This window comes from Protopterus annectens, chromosome 5.part0, assembly GCF_019279795.1.
Source record: "Protopterus annectens isolate FY-2018-M chromosome 5.part0, PAN1.0, whole genome shotgun sequence".
In the NCBI taxonomy this organism is placed as follows: domain Eukaryota; kingdom Metazoa; phylum Chordata; order Ceratodontiformes; family Protopteridae; genus Protopterus; species Protopterus annectens.
Window position 1 is genome coordinate 1,566,177,342 of NC_056735.1, and position 20,767 is coordinate 1,566,198,108.

At 40.6% G+C, this 20,767-nt stretch overlaps 1 protein-coding gene across 2 annotated transcripts in view; it reads left to right on the forward strand.

Moving 5' to 3' along the window:
• The window catches only part of JAM2 (junctional adhesion molecule 2), an 844,759-nt gene that overhangs the window by 664,414 nt on the left and 159,578 nt on the right, over positions 1–20,767 (forward strand). The gene's annotated exons all lie outside the window — the stretch shown is intronic.

Genomic DNA, 20,767 nt, shown 5'->3' on the forward strand with positions numbered 1-20,767 from the left:
CTTGTTCTGGTTATAAACCCTCAAACACACAGGTGATGTGGTACCTTTCATTGGGCAAGCATAGGTGTTAAGCATAGAGCCTACATGAGCATTTAGACTACATAAACCCCTTTGTCAAGCGCTTTTAAGTTATTAATGATGAATATAGTACTTCTTTTTGTGTATACATCAGTTATTTCCCACTGGTTAAAAGAGACCGTTAAAAAGTAACAAGATTAAGAAATACAGTTCTGATTTTTGGAGATGACACGATCATCTGTGAAACAATCATAGTCCACAGCAATGATAGTTGGGCATGACTCAGGCATGCCTGTTGTGTGCTAAATTTCTCTTTTTCACACTTGTATTTTTAAATGTCCATTTTTAGAAAGTGGGAAAGGAATTTTGTATGCCAAACTCCTTTCCAGCATACAGATTGGTATTATTTCACAGTATGCAACATCAGTAACTTATTAGCTCCTCCAAAAACCCTAACTTTGCCTGAAAGATCTAGTAGGCTGTTTTGGCCCAAATAAAAGGTATTGTATCAACCTCATTGTTCCATTATTTTCTGTCTGTGTCTCAGGTGTTTGTTTCTGCTTTGTACTTTGTCATCCTGGTTATTTTAATATTTGCTGATGATGCACCTTTTGTGTTTCCGTATTTAACCACTGTATTCAGTACTTGGCTGTATGCAGCAAACAGCTATTACCCTTGCATAGTCCTGCTGAAATGCAGAATGCAGTTTAGTGTCAGGGCAGCACACTTAAGTCATTAGTTTTTTTACAACTCATGTAGGACACTGGCTGCTAGAAACAGTGCATCTTAAATGGGCACCTTCCATGTCCTGCATTTAGCTACATTCTACTATAGCACACTTAGCAGAGACATAAGCATCTGCAGTGTGTGATCCATGTCATATGTCTATCTTCCTGCTCTTATTGCTGTAGACTTGTTAGTTTTCTGCTTTCTCATTTTTACACATTTCAAGAAAAAGAAAGTCACACCACCGAAGGTAGTCCAAATCCAAAACAATTTTAAAAACAGACAGTTGAACGTACCACCATGAACAGAGCACAGATTTCACATAAAAACTTTAATGCAACAACGGCAATAAAATAGGCAAGCAGAACAAGCGCTTTTGGCCTTAGCCTTCTTCAGATCGTGTTTACTGGGCCTAAAACTGAGTGTTTAAAAACTTGGATAGACCAATCACGGTCTTTTGAAAACCATTGCATCACTTCCTCATGCAGTAGTTGTCACTCAAAGGACTACTCCTTCAGTTTATATCACTTCCTCATAGTAGCGATGAAGTATTCCGCATAGTAGCTGTTACTATTAAAAGGTGCTTCAACAAAGTATTAGTTTAAGGATGTGCACACTTGTGCAACCAACTTATTGTACATTTTTTATTTTTTATATTTTTCCCCTAACATATTTGTTTATTTTTCAGTTGAATTGTACAGGTTATAGGTCACATTAAAGGTGGGAAAAGTTTTGAAATGATTTTTTGTGGTCTCATTTTTTTATATCACAAAAACCTGGCATGTTAACTGGGGTGTGTACACTTTTTACATCCACTATATATATGTGTGTGTGTTTGTGTGCTTGTGGGTGTGTATGTAAAATGCACACAATTTTTCCTTGTCCAAATGTGTATACTATCACTTTGATTTAAACCCTTGCTAGAAGGGCATTGCTTGCCATACATTCAAAATCTTTGTTTAGTTGAAGCATATCTAACTTATACCACCCTCACATTCTGAAAACATATGGATGTGACGCATTTATCCTCTAAAAATGTAATTTCTGGTGTAGTCCCTGTTATGCAATTGTAGTTCTTTAAACCGGCTGCATTTTATTATTATCTCTGTAAGATGTGCTAGAAAGGCAAACACTGTATTGTTGATGAGTTCCCAAGTGTATGCTGCTTACTGGCATTCACAATATGTTTAGTACTTGTGATACATTTCCGTGTGCTATGCAACATTTTGTTATTTTTCAAAATCTTTATATCTAACTGCACATAGGGCATCGTATGTAACTTCATGACAGCTCTTTTTTCTTTCAGTGTTTTTTATTTTTTTCAGACATATTTTTGAGTTGGGTGATTCTTTCTCTTGGATCTTAGTGGTAATGAAAATGAATCAGTCTTGGAGCATGAATGGGTTTCTCTGTGTTAATATTGCTTCTGTTTTTGATGTCTGATGTTAGTGCCTATTTTTCCGACTTTGAGTGCTGAGGAGTTACTGAGCTTTATTGCATAAGGACATTTTTGTTAGGTTAGACCACAGAATGAACTTAAAAAGAGGGAGTACTGCATGTTCCCATTATATGTCTTGCTGTGAGCCAGAGGTCTCTGCCTCCTTTTTGCTGTGCAGAACCCCCCCCCCGGATCATTTGCCACCATATCGCCAGAATTCTTCCGGGGTGGTAATGTTCACTAAGAAGAAGGCTCAACTATCCTTGGAAGAGACAAACTGGCCAGTAGGCATTCGTTCTCTACCCTAAGGTTAACCCTGCCTCACAGAGAATACTATTTTTTGGCCCAGTTACCTGCTTCACATGCAAATGCCATGCCCATTATACACTTGGCCACCTTCTCCTTAATTGCTTCTTACAGATATATTATTGATGTTGTCTGCAAAAAGGTAAAGTTTACCCTTTAGCATTTCTGTGGTTAATAATCTTTATATTGGAAATATTAGAAAGACTGGTCCTCATACTAATCTTCACGTACATTACCTACATTTCCATAAATTAAATGGCATTTCTTGCCAGTTTCTGATCCATTTTTTCATTCAGCTACATTTTCCAGAATATTTTCAATCTTTGTCATTCTTTTATTTGGAAGAATATTAAATGATAGGACCACCTTTTCTGTTTGCCTGTTAAAACCTACCTGCCCTGCTTTGTCATATAATCCTAGGGAGGGTTATTTTAATACAAGGCTACTCAGAAAGAAATACTGTAGTCAAACATTGTAAGTGAAGTTAACAAATGCTTTATTACTAATTTGCAAATAAAGAATAATTTAGCTTTCACAGCATAATAACACTGCAGCTGCCCCTGTCTGGGCTAGAACCTGATATGTTTGGAATCAAACTTGTGCTTCCATGATGACTGTTGCTGCATTACCCACAAAAGTACTAAACTAAGCAAATTACAGTACATTATTACAGTGTACATTTTGTAAACTACCTGTTGTGTACACACTAGATGTCCTAACTAAAATCACTGTTGCAGTATTCATTACATAAGGGTTGCCACTGCTGACATTTGGCCGAGGTACCAAAGCATTATCTTCTCGAGATCGTATGTCCAATGCAAGATCTCTGCTCTAAGCATAAGGGTGTATAGACTGACGTATAGCATGTACCTGAGACTGTCTTGCTGCCCAAACACAGGTCGTGCATCTGTCAGACTGATCACTGTTTGGTCATTGGTACCGTTGCTTCACTTGATCATTTTCTCAGGTAAGTGCCCCATTTGGGAACCTTCCTTTGCCTTTTTTGCTTACAGTATTTTCGTTCATATTTGTTAAAGATCAGCTAGGAGGGGTAGGTGTGAGTGCAGTAGGCATATTCTAAACAAGGACTTGCGCACTAAGTTCCTTTTCTGTCTAGGCTCGGAAAACAATCACAAGTCCTGTTCCACTTGCCAGTTGTTTGTTCCCAGAACCCGTAGGCTGAGGCTTTCCTCTCTCAACACCTTTCTGGAAGTTCAGCATTTTAAACACCTGGCCCAGTCAAAGATGGCAGAATCTGCATCCCCAGATGTCCCTCTACCACTAAAAAAAGCTTGCGGCTCAGAACAGATGTGCATTCTAATGTTTCAGATTCAGACATACCCAGTAAGGTTACAGAACCAGTGGTACATCTGGTTGCCTCCTACCAAGACCACATCGGAGGCAGGTATGGCTTCTGAGGACTTGCAGACTATGGATACTTCCGATAAACCAGAACTCATCATTCCTGAGGGCCTACACGGCATCCCTCAAATATTAGTTAGATCCCAGGTACTTTAATAGAGGTATGGCAGGGTTCTGGGCCTCTGCTTTTCATCCAGGCAGATGTCAAGCATACAGTCAGTCTCACACTTATACTACTACTCCTCTTCCTCTCCTGCCTTCACCACCTCACTTGCCTCCCTACCATACACCATCCCCCCCTTCACACCACCATTTCACACCATGTACAAGAGTCACCCCCCAGTAATTTTATCTCTTCATACCTCTTCAGTCACCATGCAGTTTTTCTCTTTCCTACTAAACTTACTGATAACAAAAACTCAGCCCCCTTCCCAGTCACACCCATTAAGTACCACCTTGACACCAAAACAAATGCTAAACTCTCCAGATTCCTTTTCTCCCACATTCATCAACTTATGTCTATTCTCCTGTTAGGCAACATTCAACACAATCCTGGGCACTCTGTCAGTCTCCCTTCCAACTCACCCTCATCACCTTCTCCCCCCCAAATAAATCACTTCTCTTTGCAACATTGAACACCCAAAGCTTATGTAACAAAATACCCAACCTCCACCCCTGGCTCCTCCACAACCACCCCAACATCCTAGCTATCACCGAAGCATTGTTAAAACCTGATATTAAAGTTAGATCCCAGGTACTTTAATAGAGGTATGGCTATCAAGTTACCCCTCCCAACTATAATATCATGCGATATGACAGAACCCACAAGTAGCCCTATTCTTTTCTTCCTCCCTATCTGTAACTCGTTATACTAAACCTGTACCCCAATTTGGTACTGCTGAGTTAACCCTGGCCCTCTTAAATATAAATAAACACAAAAAGATATGTATTACTTCTGTATACATTCCACCCAGTGACAGTATACCTATTCTCGAGGAAATCCCCTCCTGGTTCTCTTCTATCATTAGCAATGAAACTATAATTTTAGGTGATGTTAATATAAATTGGGCCACCATTCAATCCCTCACTACCTCACACAATCTAAATCTCTATAACTTTACCCAGCTAATCATCTCACCTACTAGACCCTCTAAAGACAACTCCTCTGGAACTACTCTGGACTGGATAATAGTCTCTCACCCCCATATTATCTCTGATAAGGGTACTCTACCTGACTCTCTTAGTAATCACCTCCCTGCCTTCGCTCATCTCCCACCTACTTCTTTACACCTATCTCATAACTATATTTCCACTTGCTATCTTAAGAATTTCAACCCTCAATCCTTCTCTGACTCACTAAAACATACTAACTGGGCTCCTCTAAAATCACTCCCCTTGGATGACGCAATGATTTACTTCAATACTACTTTCATCAACATGTTAAATAGCTTTGCTCCCATTAGAACTAGAAGAATTAAATACAATACAGCCCCCTGGTTAACCAAAGAGACTATAACCTTCATGCACCTCTGGGACAATGCATGAAAAACTACCAGAAACACAAATTTTCTTCCTCCCTGACTATAAGCAACTTCAAAACAAAGTCAAACAATGTATACCATGTGACCGAAAATCCTATTACTCTTTACTACAGAACAACCACAAAACTAACTCTAAAAAGTTCTGGAATAGCATCATTACACTCCTTCATCCTGGTAAAAAGTAAACCCATGCCCTGACCCTCACACCTCTGACCTCTCCTTAGCTACCCAGTTTAACTCTTTTTTTTCGGCTCTATAGCTAAACTCACTACATCTTTTACAAATAATATACCTAGCCCACAATCTCCTATCTCCCCTAATTCACCCTCCTCGAGCAACAAAACTTCTCAGCTCCATCCTTTCACTCTTCAGCCTGATGTTCATCGTGTTACCCTGCTGCAGTCATCACACTTGGGTTATCCTGCCGTCAGGCAGTCCCGCAGTCGGCCAGAGTTCCAAAGTCTTGGTCCGGCGTCGCTTCCTCCCTGACGTCAGTGTGCCAGGGGTATATAAGAGGCATCCGACGCCATTTTCTTCAGTCTTTCTTGCCACGCGGTGCCCGAAGCAGAAGCAGTTCGCAAGTGCCGGTCGGCCAACACCTGAGATTTTCAAATCGAATTTCAGTCCAAAGTCTTCAATAAAGCTAAGTACCCCATTGGGGAACCTTTTCTTGCCTCAGTCCGATGTCAGAAAAAGTTAACAATTGCATTTCTTGCGGGAAGCAAATACCTCATAAGGACTTCCATTCTTATTGTATTCCTTGCCTAGGCCCAGACCACAATGTCACAGGTTGTCGGTTTTGTGCTAGGTTTAATAAATGAACTATCAAACGCTGTTCTGACTTCGCACGACATTACTTTGGTAGGAAATTTAATTATATCATGCCGTCAGAGCAGCCGACGACTGGCATGCATAAAAAAATGCAAGGATAAGGACAGGCAGCCTAGAACCAAGCCAGACTCCGAGGCCTCTGCTGGGCCTGTCGCCGGTTCTCCGGTTTTCAGTGAGGTGCCTACGCAGCCCCTGACAACTGTGGAAATGGAACCCCAGGCAGCTTCGGATTCTCAAGCGGAGTGTACTAGGCCGTCGCAACCATCTTCATTAGGCCCTTCTGACACCAAAGCAGAAGGTGATCCCGGTGCAGTAGAAGTGCCTTCGGTTTCAGAAGGTGTCTTCAGACCGACTACACTCACCATTAAATCTTATGCTAAGCTAAAGACTCCATTAAAACCAAAAAAGACTGTACATCAGTCTCCTGTTCAAGGCTCCATGCCTAAGAAACAGATGATTAAGATGGCTGAAGATTTGATTACCCTAATCAGGGGTTCCCATCCCTCTCCTGATAAAAGGCCAAGACAAGAGGAGGATTATGCTTCCTCTGACCAGGTTTCTCTTTCCTCAGATTCTTCTGAGGAACAGGATTACACTTTTCCCCCTTATGAAGAGTCTGATGCTGAAGACTCAGCATCTCCCCCTGAAGACAACTCCTTTGGGGAAACTTTACATACCATGAGGGAACATTTCCACTGGGAAGGCCAGGACTACTCTGATTCTAAGAAAAGGCTCCGAGAGTTTCTTTTACTACCCCAGCACAGACCACTTGCTATCCCTCCAGTTTTAGATATTGTGGATGATGTTTACTTAGAGTCTAGTCTAAATCCAGACTCCCTACCTCTTGCTCCAGCCAAACCAGACAGATACTACAGAGTACCTGACACACACAAATTCCTTTATAGAAGCCCTCTGGCTGACCCAGAAACAATTTCCCAGGGTCCCAAAGGGGCTAAAGCTTCTATGGCTAAAAATCCTGTACCCTCTGAAAGGGATTCCAGAGCCCTAGATAGATGGGGAAAGAAGATATACACCTCAGCTACTCTGGCTATGAGAGCATTAAATTGCCAGTTTCACATGCTGAAATATCAGCAATTCCTAATGTCTCAATTAAAACAAAGTAAACCACCAACGACCAGCAAAAACGATAGTGAACACGCAGTAATGAAGAAATAATGATTATTTATTTATAATTCCCCCAAATCCAGACCGGTTTCGGCTATTCAGCCTTTATCAATGAATACAATAAAGTTTTTTTGAATGAAATGTAGCAGCCTGCATTTATACTAGTCCCTAATTACCTGGAAGCAGTAGTACAGCACCACCTAGTGAATGGAGTATCAAAATGCATATTCCTTCTTAATTAAAGCATATGACCAGTGACATAAAAATGCCAGAAGTGTAGATATTAAGTCATATTTTTAAAAATAAAAATCAAAGCTCTGGAAGTAAGCCATCATATGAACATACACATTACATGGTAATAAATCAATACCATAGTCAATATTTATGAATGCATATCATAGTATTAAAAAGCAGAAAATATATACCACTAGTCTATATATATTTTTTTGTGTGATAACCACATGTTGAAAAGAACTTAGATAATAATAATAAAAGTAATGATCCTATAATATATTACAAAATAAGGCCAAAAGAATTTTATAGCCTCATTGTCAGCTATATTATAGATTATAATGATTAGAAATAATCTCCTTGTAGATAGTACAAATTCAACATTGTAATTGTACAATACTCAATGTTTGAAGCCATCATACCAGATACGAATACAAAACCGTACATATACATGTTCGTATCCTGAACAATTTTTTATCATGCTTTATTGAGTATAATGTGAGTGTTGGTAGGCCTAACCACCATTGATTTGTTCGTGCTAATTCTTGATCTATATGAATATTTGATATTATGACCATGATTATGAAATCATCCAATATTATATGAAGCTCACAGATGGTCATTCAGACCTGGGGGGAATAAACATCCAAGGTTGGTGATCCAATATTGTTCCTTATGGTTTAAAATGGTGTGCCAACCCTGTTGGTTGTTCCTATCTCCCTGAATTTTGTCAGTGATCATGAACATAAACTGGGCATTGGGATGTTGTATCGTGTGTCTGTATAAAGCATTTGTTTCTTTTTTGTTCCTCATGTCACTATGATGTTCTGTCATCCTTATTCTAAGAGACCTAGAGGTTTGACCAACATAAAAAGCTTTAAATTGGCAGGTAGCTAAGTAAATAATCCATGTACTGCTACAATTACCAAACACCCTTGTTTTAAATACACAATTGGTGTTGGCACTGGTGAATTCTTTTAGTGTACTGACTTGTAGACAGGAGCAGCAGTGACCACATGGAAAAGTACCAATTAGTTTATCACCACTGATAGTGGTCTGATGATATACCGCACCTCCCCCTTCTCTGTTTTTGTAATGTGAAAATAGCCCTCCCAAATTCTTGCCTCGTCTGTATGACATCTGACACTGAGGGCCTAGTATTGACCTTAAAGTGTCATTAGCCAAAAGAATTTTCTAGTTGCAATTAAGTATATCCCTGACAATAGGTTGGTTCCTGCCATATGTGGTGACAAATCTCAAGATAGAATCCTGATGAGCATGCTCTGATTTTTTGTATTGTAACAATGTTCTCCTGTCTATGGTTTTGCTCCATGAACTAGCTTGATATATATCTATGTCTCTATGTCTCTATATCCTCTGTCCTGAAATCTGTGGTATAAGTCTAGTCTGGCATGTTCAAATTCATCATGAGATGAACAAATGCGTCTAATATGCATAAATTGAGACTTGGGGATGTTGTGGATGGTGTGGTTCGGGTGCATACTGGAGGCGTGTAACAAAGTATTGTATTGAGGGTATTTTCTGAATGTTTTAGTACTTAGAGTGTCATCTGTGTTACGGTAAACAGTAACACCCAAAAAATCTATAGTACTCATGTTACTTGTGACCATAAACTCAATATCCCAAATGTTACCATTCAGGTAATCCATGAATTCCTTTAAATATACTTCATCCGTCTTCCACACCATCCAGCAATCATCCAAATATCGTCGCCAGATATCGATTTCCACCATGTAAATATTGTGCGATTTGTCATATATCATACATTCTTCAAAGTAGGCCATGAATAAGTCAGCATAAATGGGTGCAAAGGAAGCTCCCATTGCTGTCCCTTGTAACTGCCAAAAGTATTCTCCATGGAAATAAAAGACATTTTTGTTTAATACATGTTCCGCCATGCAGACAAGTAAGGTGTTGAAGCCCGGAGGATATAAGTTTGTTCTCTCAATTAAAACAAAAACTGAGCACACATTCTGAACAGGATGAATTCAAGGAAATGCAGGATCTGTTGCATGCAGCTGAACAGGTGGGCAAACATACTTTACAATGTGGATTTGATTCATTGGAAGCTTCCTGTAGAGCAGCTGTTACTGGGTCTGTCATACGCAGACATGCTTGGTTAAAAGAACAAACCCTACCAGATCATGTTAAAGCAAAATTATTGGATGCACCTTTACAGCAGGATGTCTTATTTGGTGTCAAAACAGAAGAGGTTTTAAAGAAAATGGAGGATAAGGCAAAGTCTATGCAGATGGTCAAGGATTTTTTACACGTACAACCCCCTTGTTTCAACAGAAATTGGCCAACAAAAAAACTAGTCCTTTCCAACTTCTGACAGACCACAGAGGGGCAAATACAGATGCCCAAGGGACAGAGGTCAGTCACAAGGCCCTTACAAACCTCGCCAATGGGGTGCCGCAACCCAGAAAGGAGGTGAAGACAGTCCCCAAGCTAGCAGAAGACAAACACAATGACACAACCCTCCAACTACCAAGCAAATCTCTCTTGGCAGCTCCCTTGGGAGGAAAATTAGTATTTTTTGCAGACAACTGGCACGTCATCACAAAAGACAAATGGGTCCTAAACATCTCACAAGGATACAGATTCCACTTTCATACCTTGCCAAGGATAAAAGGAATGCCAAACCTGCCACCAAATCAATGGGCAGAGGCACAAAAACAAATTACAGCTCTCATGGATATGAGAGCCATTCAACAGGTACCTATACAGGAGCAAAGACAAAGATTTTACTCAAGACTCTTTCTAGTCCCCAGAAAGGACAAAGCATGGAGACCCATTCTGGATCTTTCAATTCTGAACACCTATCTGCAAGTGCCAAAATTCAAGATGCTAACACTACAGCAGCTTCTTCCCATGCTGGGGAAGAAGGCTTGGCTAGTAACGTTGGATCTCAAGGATGCGTACCTGCATGTCCCTATCAGACAAAATTGCAGAAGATACCTCCGCTTTATTGCAGGTTCAACCCACTATCAATTCTCTACACTGCCCTTTGGCTTATCTACTGCACCCAGGGTCTTCACAAAATGCCTGGCACCAGTAATTGCATACTGCAGACAAAGAGGAATTCAGATATACCCATACCTGGACGACTGCCTTATTCAAGTAGAAAGCAAGGACATTCTTTTAAAACATCTGGCATTTGTCAAACACCTTCTAAGTTGCCTAGGGTACACAGTAAACGAAAATAAATCAAAACTGGTTCCCTCACAAAACATAATATTCCTGGGTGCCAGCTTGAATACAACAGCCAAGATGGCTTATCTCACGCCAGACAAGCAACAACAGCTGACTCAATACTTCAAAATAATGGCAACAAAGACCCAACTCCCTGCAAGAAAAATTCTGCAGGCCTTGGGATTCATGGCATCTTGCATACTACTAATACCATTTGCAAAACTGCATATGAGGAAATTACAATGGTACCTGAAAAGCATATGGATTCAGCACAGCCACAGCTTGGAAACAATGATACCACTCATTCCCTGTCTTCAACAGGAGTTTCTATGGTAGGCACAGGCATGTCACCTCAACAAGGGTCAGCCTTTCACATTACCCACAGCCAGGCAAACTATGACAGATGCATCGGACTATGCCTGGGAAGCACAAATGGCAGGACAGTGCATTCAGGGCAAATGGACTACAGATCAAAGGCATCTGCATATCAATCAAAAGGAAATGCTAGCAGTACAGAATGCCCTAACAGCTTTCAAGGACCTCTTACACCCAGGACAACTAATAATAAAGATGGACAATACCACAGTAATGTGGTACATCTACAAGCAAGGAGGCACACATTCCTACCCCCTATGCAGGCAAGCAATGACCTTGTGGAACACAGCACTGTCTTACCAAGTTCAACTACAAGCACAATTCCTGCCAGGAAACCTAAGCAGAAACATCATGGATCCCCACGAGTGGAAACTGGATCCACAAGTATTTGCAATGATAACGCAAAAATGGGGATGCCCAGACATAGATCTGTTTGCCAACCCCCAAAACTACCAACTTCAAAAATTTTGTACAATGACATTCCACCCACAAGCTTGAAAAATAGACGCCCTCTCATTCAGTTGGGAAAACATTAACAGTGTATGCCTTTCCTCCACTGCCTCTTCTAGCAAAGGTGCTGCTGAAAGTCAGATTAGAGAGGCCACAAATGATACTCATTGCACCAGACTGGCCACGCCAGCACTGGTATCCAATTCTAAAGAACATGGCCCACGGCCCACCATGGATTTTACCACAAGTTCCTCACCTGCTCACCCAGCGAGACAATCAAATTCTACACAGCCAGCTCAAGACTTTAAACCTGGCTGCATGGCTAATTACCTAAACAATCAACCAACACCTCTATCCAAAGCTGTTATGGAAGTCATTCTGGAGGCCAGGAGGCCCAGCACCAGGAAAACCTATTCAGACAAATGGAAAAGATTTTGCGCCTGGAACCAGGCTAAAGGCCAAAATCCCCTTGATCCAAACATTCCTCAGATTCTACAATACTTAACTGAGATGTTGCACAAAGGACTTTCCTTTTCATCTATTAAGATCCATGCCTCAGCAATTTCAGCTCATTACAACATGGATCCTCCTTTATTTTCACATCCGCTCCTAAGACAGTACCTCAGAGGGGCTAAGAACATAAGACCACCCAGGAGAGCACCAACACCTACTTGGGATCTCAACTTTGTTCTGGAAAAACTTACACTGTGCCGCCCTTTGAACCAGCTTTCTCAGCTGATTTAAAGTTTCTTTCATGGAAAACTTCCCTGCTGCTAGCAATAACTTCATCTAGAAGAGTCTCAGAGCTACAGGCACTAATGGCAGTGGAGCCTTTCCTCATTTGTCATCAAGACAGAGTCTCTCTATGAACTAACCCTTCCTTTATGCCAAAGGTGGTATCCAGTGTGGCCCTAAACCAAACCATTCATTTGCCCACCTTTTTTCCAAATCCCCAGAACAAAGGAGAAAGACTCCTGCACTCTTTGGACATTCACAGACAACTACGTTACTACTTGGATAAAACTAAGGCTTTCAGAAACTCTGACCAACTCTTTGTAGCCTATGCTGCAGGATCACAAGGAAAAGCTATCTCAAAACAGACCATTTCAAAATGGATAGGACATTGCATACGTTTCTGCTACACGCATCATGGGAAACCGGTACCTGCTAGCATTAGGCCCCACTCCACCAGGGCTACAGCTACATCAGCAGCCTTCCTCAGGGGGGTGCCAACTAAGAATATTCTGGAAGCTGCAACTTGGAGTTCAGTGCACACCTTCACCAAACACTATCACTTACCTCTGTATTCTAAGACTAGAGCTGGCTTTGCCACTGCAGTTTTGCAGGGCCTACTAGCTTCTTCTAACCCTGTTTAACTCCACCACCCATCCTTAGCTTTGGGATTCAACCCAAGTGTGATGACTGCAGCAGGGTAACACGATGAACATAGTACAGTTTTGTACCTACCATAAATGTAGATGTTCGAGTGTTCACCGTGCTGCAGTCCAGGTTACCCTCCCTCCATCCCCTTTGAACTAGCTGGACTTATCCATACCTTTCTATCCTATACTACCTCTGTGGGGTATTTGCTTGTGACTGAAAGTATTGTTTTATTTTTACATGTATATTTTTATATAGCAATATGTATTGCCTACCTGTTGGGGGCACCTGACATCTGGGGCAAGAAAACCTGAAGAAAATGGCGTCGGATGCCTCTTATATACCCCTGGCGCACTGACGTCAGGGAGGAAGCGACAGCAACCGACGCCGGACCAAGACTTTGGAACTCTGGCCGACTGCGGGACCGCCTGACGGCAGGATAACCCAAGTGTGATGACTGCAGCAGGTTGAACACTCGAACATCTACATTTATGGTAGGTACAAAACTGTACTTTCCTATCTTTACCATAAAAAAACTACTATATAATTTGAAGCCATGTTCAAATGCCCCTGATGACCTTCCATCTAACTTCCTTAAGCTAACTGCCAGTGACATAGCCTTCCCCTTCTCCATCCTAGTAAACCAGTCAATCCAATAATCCTATGTACCAATACTCTGGAAGAAAGCCTTTATCATCCCCCTTCATAAAGGGGGAAACAATACTGAAATCTCTAACTTTCGGCCAATTGCCATTCTCTCCCCTATCTCAAAAATGTTAGAAAAATGCATTCATCTACAACTACTACCCTACCTAGTTGATAACCATCTGCTTACCCCCACACAACACGGTTTCAGGGCTGGACACAGCAGCATTGCTGCTCTACTGTCCATCCTTGAAACTTTCAAATCCACACGTGACTCCGGCAGTATTGTATCTACCCTCCTACTCAATTTATCCAGGGCCTTTGATACAATTTCACACCACTTCCTCTTGTCTAAACTGTCTCATCAAAACATATACACCTCCTCTTATCAACTGGTTCTACAGTTAACTCTCCAATAGGCAGCAGTTGGTCAAGTGGAAAAACTGTACTTCCCCTTTCCTTAACACCCTCACAGGAGTACCACAGGGGTCCATATTAGGCCGTCTACTATTTACTATATTTATAAATGACTTCCAGCAGTGTATTCCTAATGCCAAGCTCATCTGATAATCTGCTCCGCTGAAACCCTCTCCATACTACGAAAATTAACCCAAGAAGCCTTCCTATCAACTGAGAACTGGATGTTAAACAATCATCTAGAACTAAATGCTTCCAAATCCAAAATTATGATATTCACCCCCTCAAAGTATACTAAAATTGACGAGAAGTCTTTCTCCATAACTAGCCAAAACCAGACCCCAATAGACATCGTATCCGATACAAAGCTAGTAGGTGTCACTATCGACAAACAACTTAAATTTGACATTCGTCTCCAAACAAATATAAAGAAAACCCACCAAAAACTAGGCTTACTCTACCGTCGCAACCACTTCCTTACTCCCTCAACCAAACATGTCCTTTCTACCACCTACCTCATACCCTCCCTCTTGTATGGTGCCCCAATCCTTACTAATCTCCAATGTGGTCTAAAGACTAAACTAGCCTCCTGCTATAACATAATCTCAAAGTTTGCCACTGGTGCCAATTCCTCCACTCACTACTGTAATGCCTTTCTCAAACTAAATTGACTTGAATTACCCCATCATTTCTCCTTCATCCAACTTTCTTAGGCACATAAACCCATCTTTAAACCCTTTCTCTGCCCTTCCCTTGACTCCTCCCTCCAGTTGCATCAACCTGATAGACTACTCAGGTCAAACAATCAAAATCTGCTTGAAGTACACAAACCTGCTTGAACTCTAGGCAAATAACTTTTGTCCTAATCTCTATCCTAACTCTGGAATTCCCTTCCTCCACAAATTCGTACCACCAACAACCACTCCACCTTCAAAAACCTTGCTCCATTCCCACCTCTGGGAATGATCCTGCTTCCACCCCTCCTGACTCCTCTCTACTTAACAATATCCTACCTATCCCTCTTCTCTAATTTCTCATAACTCTAATCCCTCTCCTCTAGTTCTCCACACCCTACCTACCTCTCTTTTTCAATTTTCACAACTCTGATTTATTTTATTTTTTTATTTATTTTACATTTGTTTGACAGGATAGTCTGACTGGACACGGGTCCATTTACAGCAGAGGCCCGGGGAGAAATGTTCCACAATTAGATTAACATCAACATGTTAATACAAACACTCATATAACAGTGATAAATTGAGGTAAGTACAGACATAAAAAGTCTCATACAATCCAGTATAAACAATAAACAGTACATCAGCAGTAAGTGAGTAAATTTACAAAGATAGTCTCATACAACAAAGCTTTAACATTGATTAGTGAGATAGGATAAAAGAATAAAAAAATCATATGATTAGATATGACATCATATGCAATTTCAGGTTGACAGTAAAATCCTAACTGTAGCATATATACAGTAGAGATAGCAGGAAGGAAGGTGTAAAGTGTACTGAGATTATAAGATTCATGTGATGCATGGACATAGCAATGTATTCATAAGATGTGATTTGGAGAGCATTTTTGAAATGTGTGTTAGTGGGGACAGAAATCGGAGAAGGGGGGAGGTTATTCCAGGATCTAGCTATGGCATGAGACAAAAAGAGCTTTCCCTGAGGAGTTGTTAGCTTTAGAGATGCAGAGGAGGGATTTCTCAGTAGATCAGAGAGGACAATTAGTTTCTGTATGGAGAGAGTAACTGGCTTAGTGCTGTTTTTTTTCAGGATGTCTAACAGTATTAAAGGCAATGACTAGCAGGTGGTAATTGAGTAGCTGGGGAAGTTCTAACCATTGTAGTTCCCTTAGAGATTGACAGTGATGGGTTGTGAAGGTGCAGTTGTTAGCAAACTTGGCAATTTTATTGTAACATGATTCAAGCCTGGTGAGATCAAGTTTTCTGACTTGGGCAAGAATTGGTGCAGCATACATTAGAGTGGAGAGTAGATGGGTTTGGTCTAGAGTGATCCGTGCCTGTTCTGAGAGGAATTGTTTATGCCTATATAGGGTTCCCATTTTTTTTGTGGACCTTTTTTATGGTTTGTGAGATATGGGCATCAAAGAGTAGGTTATTGGCAATTTCTACACCTAGGAGTTTGGTAGAGGGAGATATGATGGTACCATTTTTGGAAGAGATTGAAAATAATAGGTGGGTAGGTATAGATATGTTGGGGGTGAAGAGTAACAATTTTGTCTTATTGGGGTGTAGGATTAGTTGGATATCAGTAATCCAACTTTCTACAGAAGTGAAGGATTCTTGTGTGAGTTGTAGAGTGGAAAGCGATGGAGCAGAGCAGATAAGAGTCAAATCGTCAGCATACTGTATAAGGGAAGCATGCTGGGTGGAGGTGTGTAAATTGTTGGTAAATATGGAGAAGAGTAGTGGGCCTAAAATTGAGCCTTGTGGTATGCCTATCATAGTTGGAAGTAAAGGAGATTAAATGCCTTGCCATTGAACTGATTGCTGCCTATGTGACAGCTTTTAAACCAGGCAATAGTGAAAGGGGCAAAGGATAGGGAGGCCAAGAAGTCTAGAAGTTTGGAGTGTGAGGCCATATCAAATGCTTTTGAGAGATCTAAAAATATTGCAGACACAAAATTATTATTTCTGTAAAGGTTGACCTGGTTGGTGAAAGAGAGAAGAGCAGTTGTTATGCTGTGATTTTTGTCGGAAGCCATGTTGTGTGGAGGAGAGAAGATTGTGTGTGTGTGTGTGTGTGTGTGTGTGTGTGTGTGTGTGTGTGTTTAGGAATTTCATGACTTGAGAGTGAATACATTTCTCAAGCAGTTTAGATAAGGGGATAGAAAAGGACTATCTGGTTTCCTACCTAATTTTTCATCTGCATCTATGATCCTTACTTCTTCCTTCTATACCTCTATCTATCTTTACTCTACCTATTAGTTGTTAATTTCCCTCTTCTCTGTTTCTTGTTACTTTTGTAATCTGACTTGAGAAGTTCACTTGTGTAGACTATATATACATATAGATATTACCTTTGATTGCCCTGTAAAAGCATTTTATACTATTATTTCTTTTGTTAGTATCTCTTATTTCATTGTATACTACACATTTTACATACTTTGTAACATTTTGTTGGTGTGTTTGTCTAATTAATTTATCACTTGTTTAATCTTGTTGGAACTTTTCTCCTTAGGACTCCTTGAAAATGGGTTGCTTTGGCCCAGTGGGCTATTCTGGTAAACAAACTGTAAAATAAATTAAAATAAATAAAATGTCACACCTAAAAAAAGAAAGAAAAAACAGACTAGGCATGTAGTCTTTCCCTCAGCAGTTAGGGAAAAGGAGTGGACTGATTTCTCCCAGGGCTTTTTTAAAGCTGTCATGGCTGTGAAACCTCCTTTCTCTGGGTTTCCACAGCCACAGGCCAACCCTCAAAAACTTCCTATTGCTTCATCATCTTCCGAGGAAGAACAAGATTAAGATTCAGGTCAGTCTTTCGGCTCTATCACTTGCACTCTCCTGGACAAATCTTTTTGGATGAAGAGGATGCCCTTTCTCTAGAATCCCCTCTTGAGGAAGCTTCCTTTGAAGAAACTAACCAAAATATGATGAAACATTTTGAGTAGTAGTGTATGCAAATTTCTGATGTGTAGAAGAGGTACCACAGTTAGATCAAACTAGAAGCATGTAAACCACCAGGACTTAACACTCAGACTTCCATCACCAGCTTTCTCAATCTTAGGAGACTCCATCATCATGCTTATTATTGACAGCTGAACTCTCCTGTTTTAATTTGAATTTGGTGGAGATTTATACAATTATTTATTATTTGGTTAGTAGTAGTTGTACTTCTGTGCACAAAAAAGTTTTCTTTTGAATTAAATGTTCCGCCCGAGAAGCAGATCTGAAAAAGTGCGAGCAAAAGTGCTGCAGACAAGCTACATTTATTAATTAATATTTAACATACAGAGACTTTAAGCAAGGTCGCTTTCCTTATTATTTAAATTCTCCTATTTATTTTTTTAAAAATTGCTGTTATTTAACTGATAATCTAGTGTACACCAACAAGAACAATATTTAGTTTCTATATAACAAATGCCAATCGCACATAACCCAAATTACAAAGTCCTCACTGGTGTTTGTTATAAGACCCATAGCAGACTAACCTTTCAATTTCTCACCCAGTCAGATTTTATTTTCTAATTTCCCACATACATTTTCTCTATCCAGTCACACAGACAATGGATAGTGTAGTATGTGTTTTAGACAAGTTAGCCTACGTAGTCGATTAGACGGTTAACACCTAATGGTACACACTTGTGTATCTACAAAAAATGACAAACACACGGACCCCAATTACTATATCCTCATAGGTGCATTTGTAAGTCTTATAGCACACCAGTTTTTCAATGTTCTCTCATTCAAAATTTACTACTGAATTTCCTAGCTGCAAACACTCCATTCAATCACACAGAAGCTGGAAGCAAGGTAACCATTGGAATATTAAAACCACCTATATTCTGATATATTTTCTAAGAGATATTCAAGTTTTAACCTCTTGCAATTATATGTTTAAGTTTCTATAGAATTAAATAGAATGTTGATTTTCTTTGTTTTTGAAATATGTATAAACACAAGATTTATTTCAGGACTTCCAAGATGGCTGCACATTGAGTAACAGCGTGATGTTCTTCGTGTTTCACTGTTGCAGTCATTACATTTGGGTAATCTGCTTGCAGGTTGCCCTCGGTCGGCCTGATTAACAAAGTCTTGAGTCCTGCGTCAGTTGCTGTCCCTTCTTCCATGACGTCAGGTCGTCAGGGGTGTAAAACATGCAGCCAACACCATTACATCAGTCTTTCTTGCCGTGCGGTGCCCGAAGCAGAATCAGTTCACAAGTGCCGGTCGGCCGACTCCTGAAATTTTCGTTTTCGAGTTTCAGAACCAAAGTCTTCAACTAAAAGCTAAGTACCCCATTGGGGAAACTTTTTCTTGCTCCTTCCCGATGCCAGTAAAAGTTAATAATTGCATTACTTGTGGAAAGCAAATACCTCATAAAGATTTTCATTCATACTGTATTCCTTGCCTAGGCCCTGACCACGATGTACCTTGTTGTTGGTTTTGTGCTTTATTTAATCAGCGCACTATCCATCATCGGTATATTTTTCCTCTAAATATTTCGGTTCTCGGTTTAATTATCCAGATATGTCTTCGGTTAGCCATCCGACTACCGGAATTCCAAAAAAACACAAAAATAAAGACAGAGACAGGCTGCCGAAGTCCAAAACTGCCGACGACACTTCTCCTAAGCCAGTTCACCATTACTCAGTGAGGTGCTTTCGCAGCCCCTGATACCCGCTACTTCTGATTCGCAGGCCTCTACTGAGACCCATTCGGAGTCCAGTATGCCGCGAGATACTTCAACTATGGAACCCGTGGATGTCTCTACCTTGGATGGGTCCGGAGCCGCTGTGCAGGCACCGGCTTCTGAGGGTGTATTCAGGCCTATGGACTTGCATATTAAATTGACGCCTCCTTCATTAATAAGGCCTAAATCTCGATCCATGTCTAAAACTGACGCCGAGGCCACATGCTCAGGCCTCTATGCCAAAACAAAAACTGATAAAAATGGCTGAAGATCTAATAACTCTAATCAGAGGTAGTCAAGAGGCCTAGGGCTGAGCTTGATTATGAATCTTCTGATCAGAATTCTGTTTTTTCTGACTCTTCTGATGACCTGGATTTGTCCTTACCTACTTATGAGGATTCTGATGCAGAGGACTGTATTCCCTCTGCTTCCCCTCCTGAGGATTTTTCTTTTGGGGAAAACTTACATACTCTGAGGGAGCATTTTCACTGGGAAAGCCAGGAATTTTCTGATTCAAAAATGAGGCTTAGGGATTTCCTTCTCCTACCTCAGCATAGGCCTTTGGCTATTCCTCCTGTACTAGACATTGTTGATGATGCTTTCTCGGAATCCACTTTGGCCCCTGATTCCCTGCCTCCTGCTCCCAGTAAACCTGATAGATACTACAGGGTCCCAGAGTCCCACAAGTTCCTTTTCAAAAATCCTATTGCAGATCCAGAGACTATTTCACAGGGGCCCAAGGGCATTAAGGCTTCTACTGCTAAAAATCCTACCCCTTCTAATAGAGACTCCAGGGAGCTGGATAGATGGGGTAAAAAGGTTTATACTTCAGCAACCTTGGCAATTAGAGCTTTAAACTGCCAATTTCATATGTTAAAATATCAGCAGCATGTTATTAGACTGCTTAAACAGAAAATGATGTTGATTGCTGACTGTGTGGAAAATAAAGACTTACAGGATGTAATGCATTCTGCTGAACATGTTGGAAAACATACTTTGTAATGTGGTTTTGATTCTTTAGAGGCCTCTTGCAGGGCTGCTGTTATTGGGTCTGTGCTTAGAAGGCATGCTTGGCTTAAGGAGCAATCTTTGCCTGATCATGTTAAAGCTAAATTGTTGGATGCTCCTTTAAATCAGGACCGCCTGTTTGGCAACAAGGCTGATGAAGTTCTTAAAAAGATGGAAGATAAAGCTAAATCTATGCAAACTGTTAAAGATTTTTTACAAGTTCAGCCTCTTAGATTTAGTAGACACTGGCCTTCTAATAATTGGTCCTTTCCAGCCCCTTCCAGGTCTTCTCAAGCCAAACCCAGACACAGCAA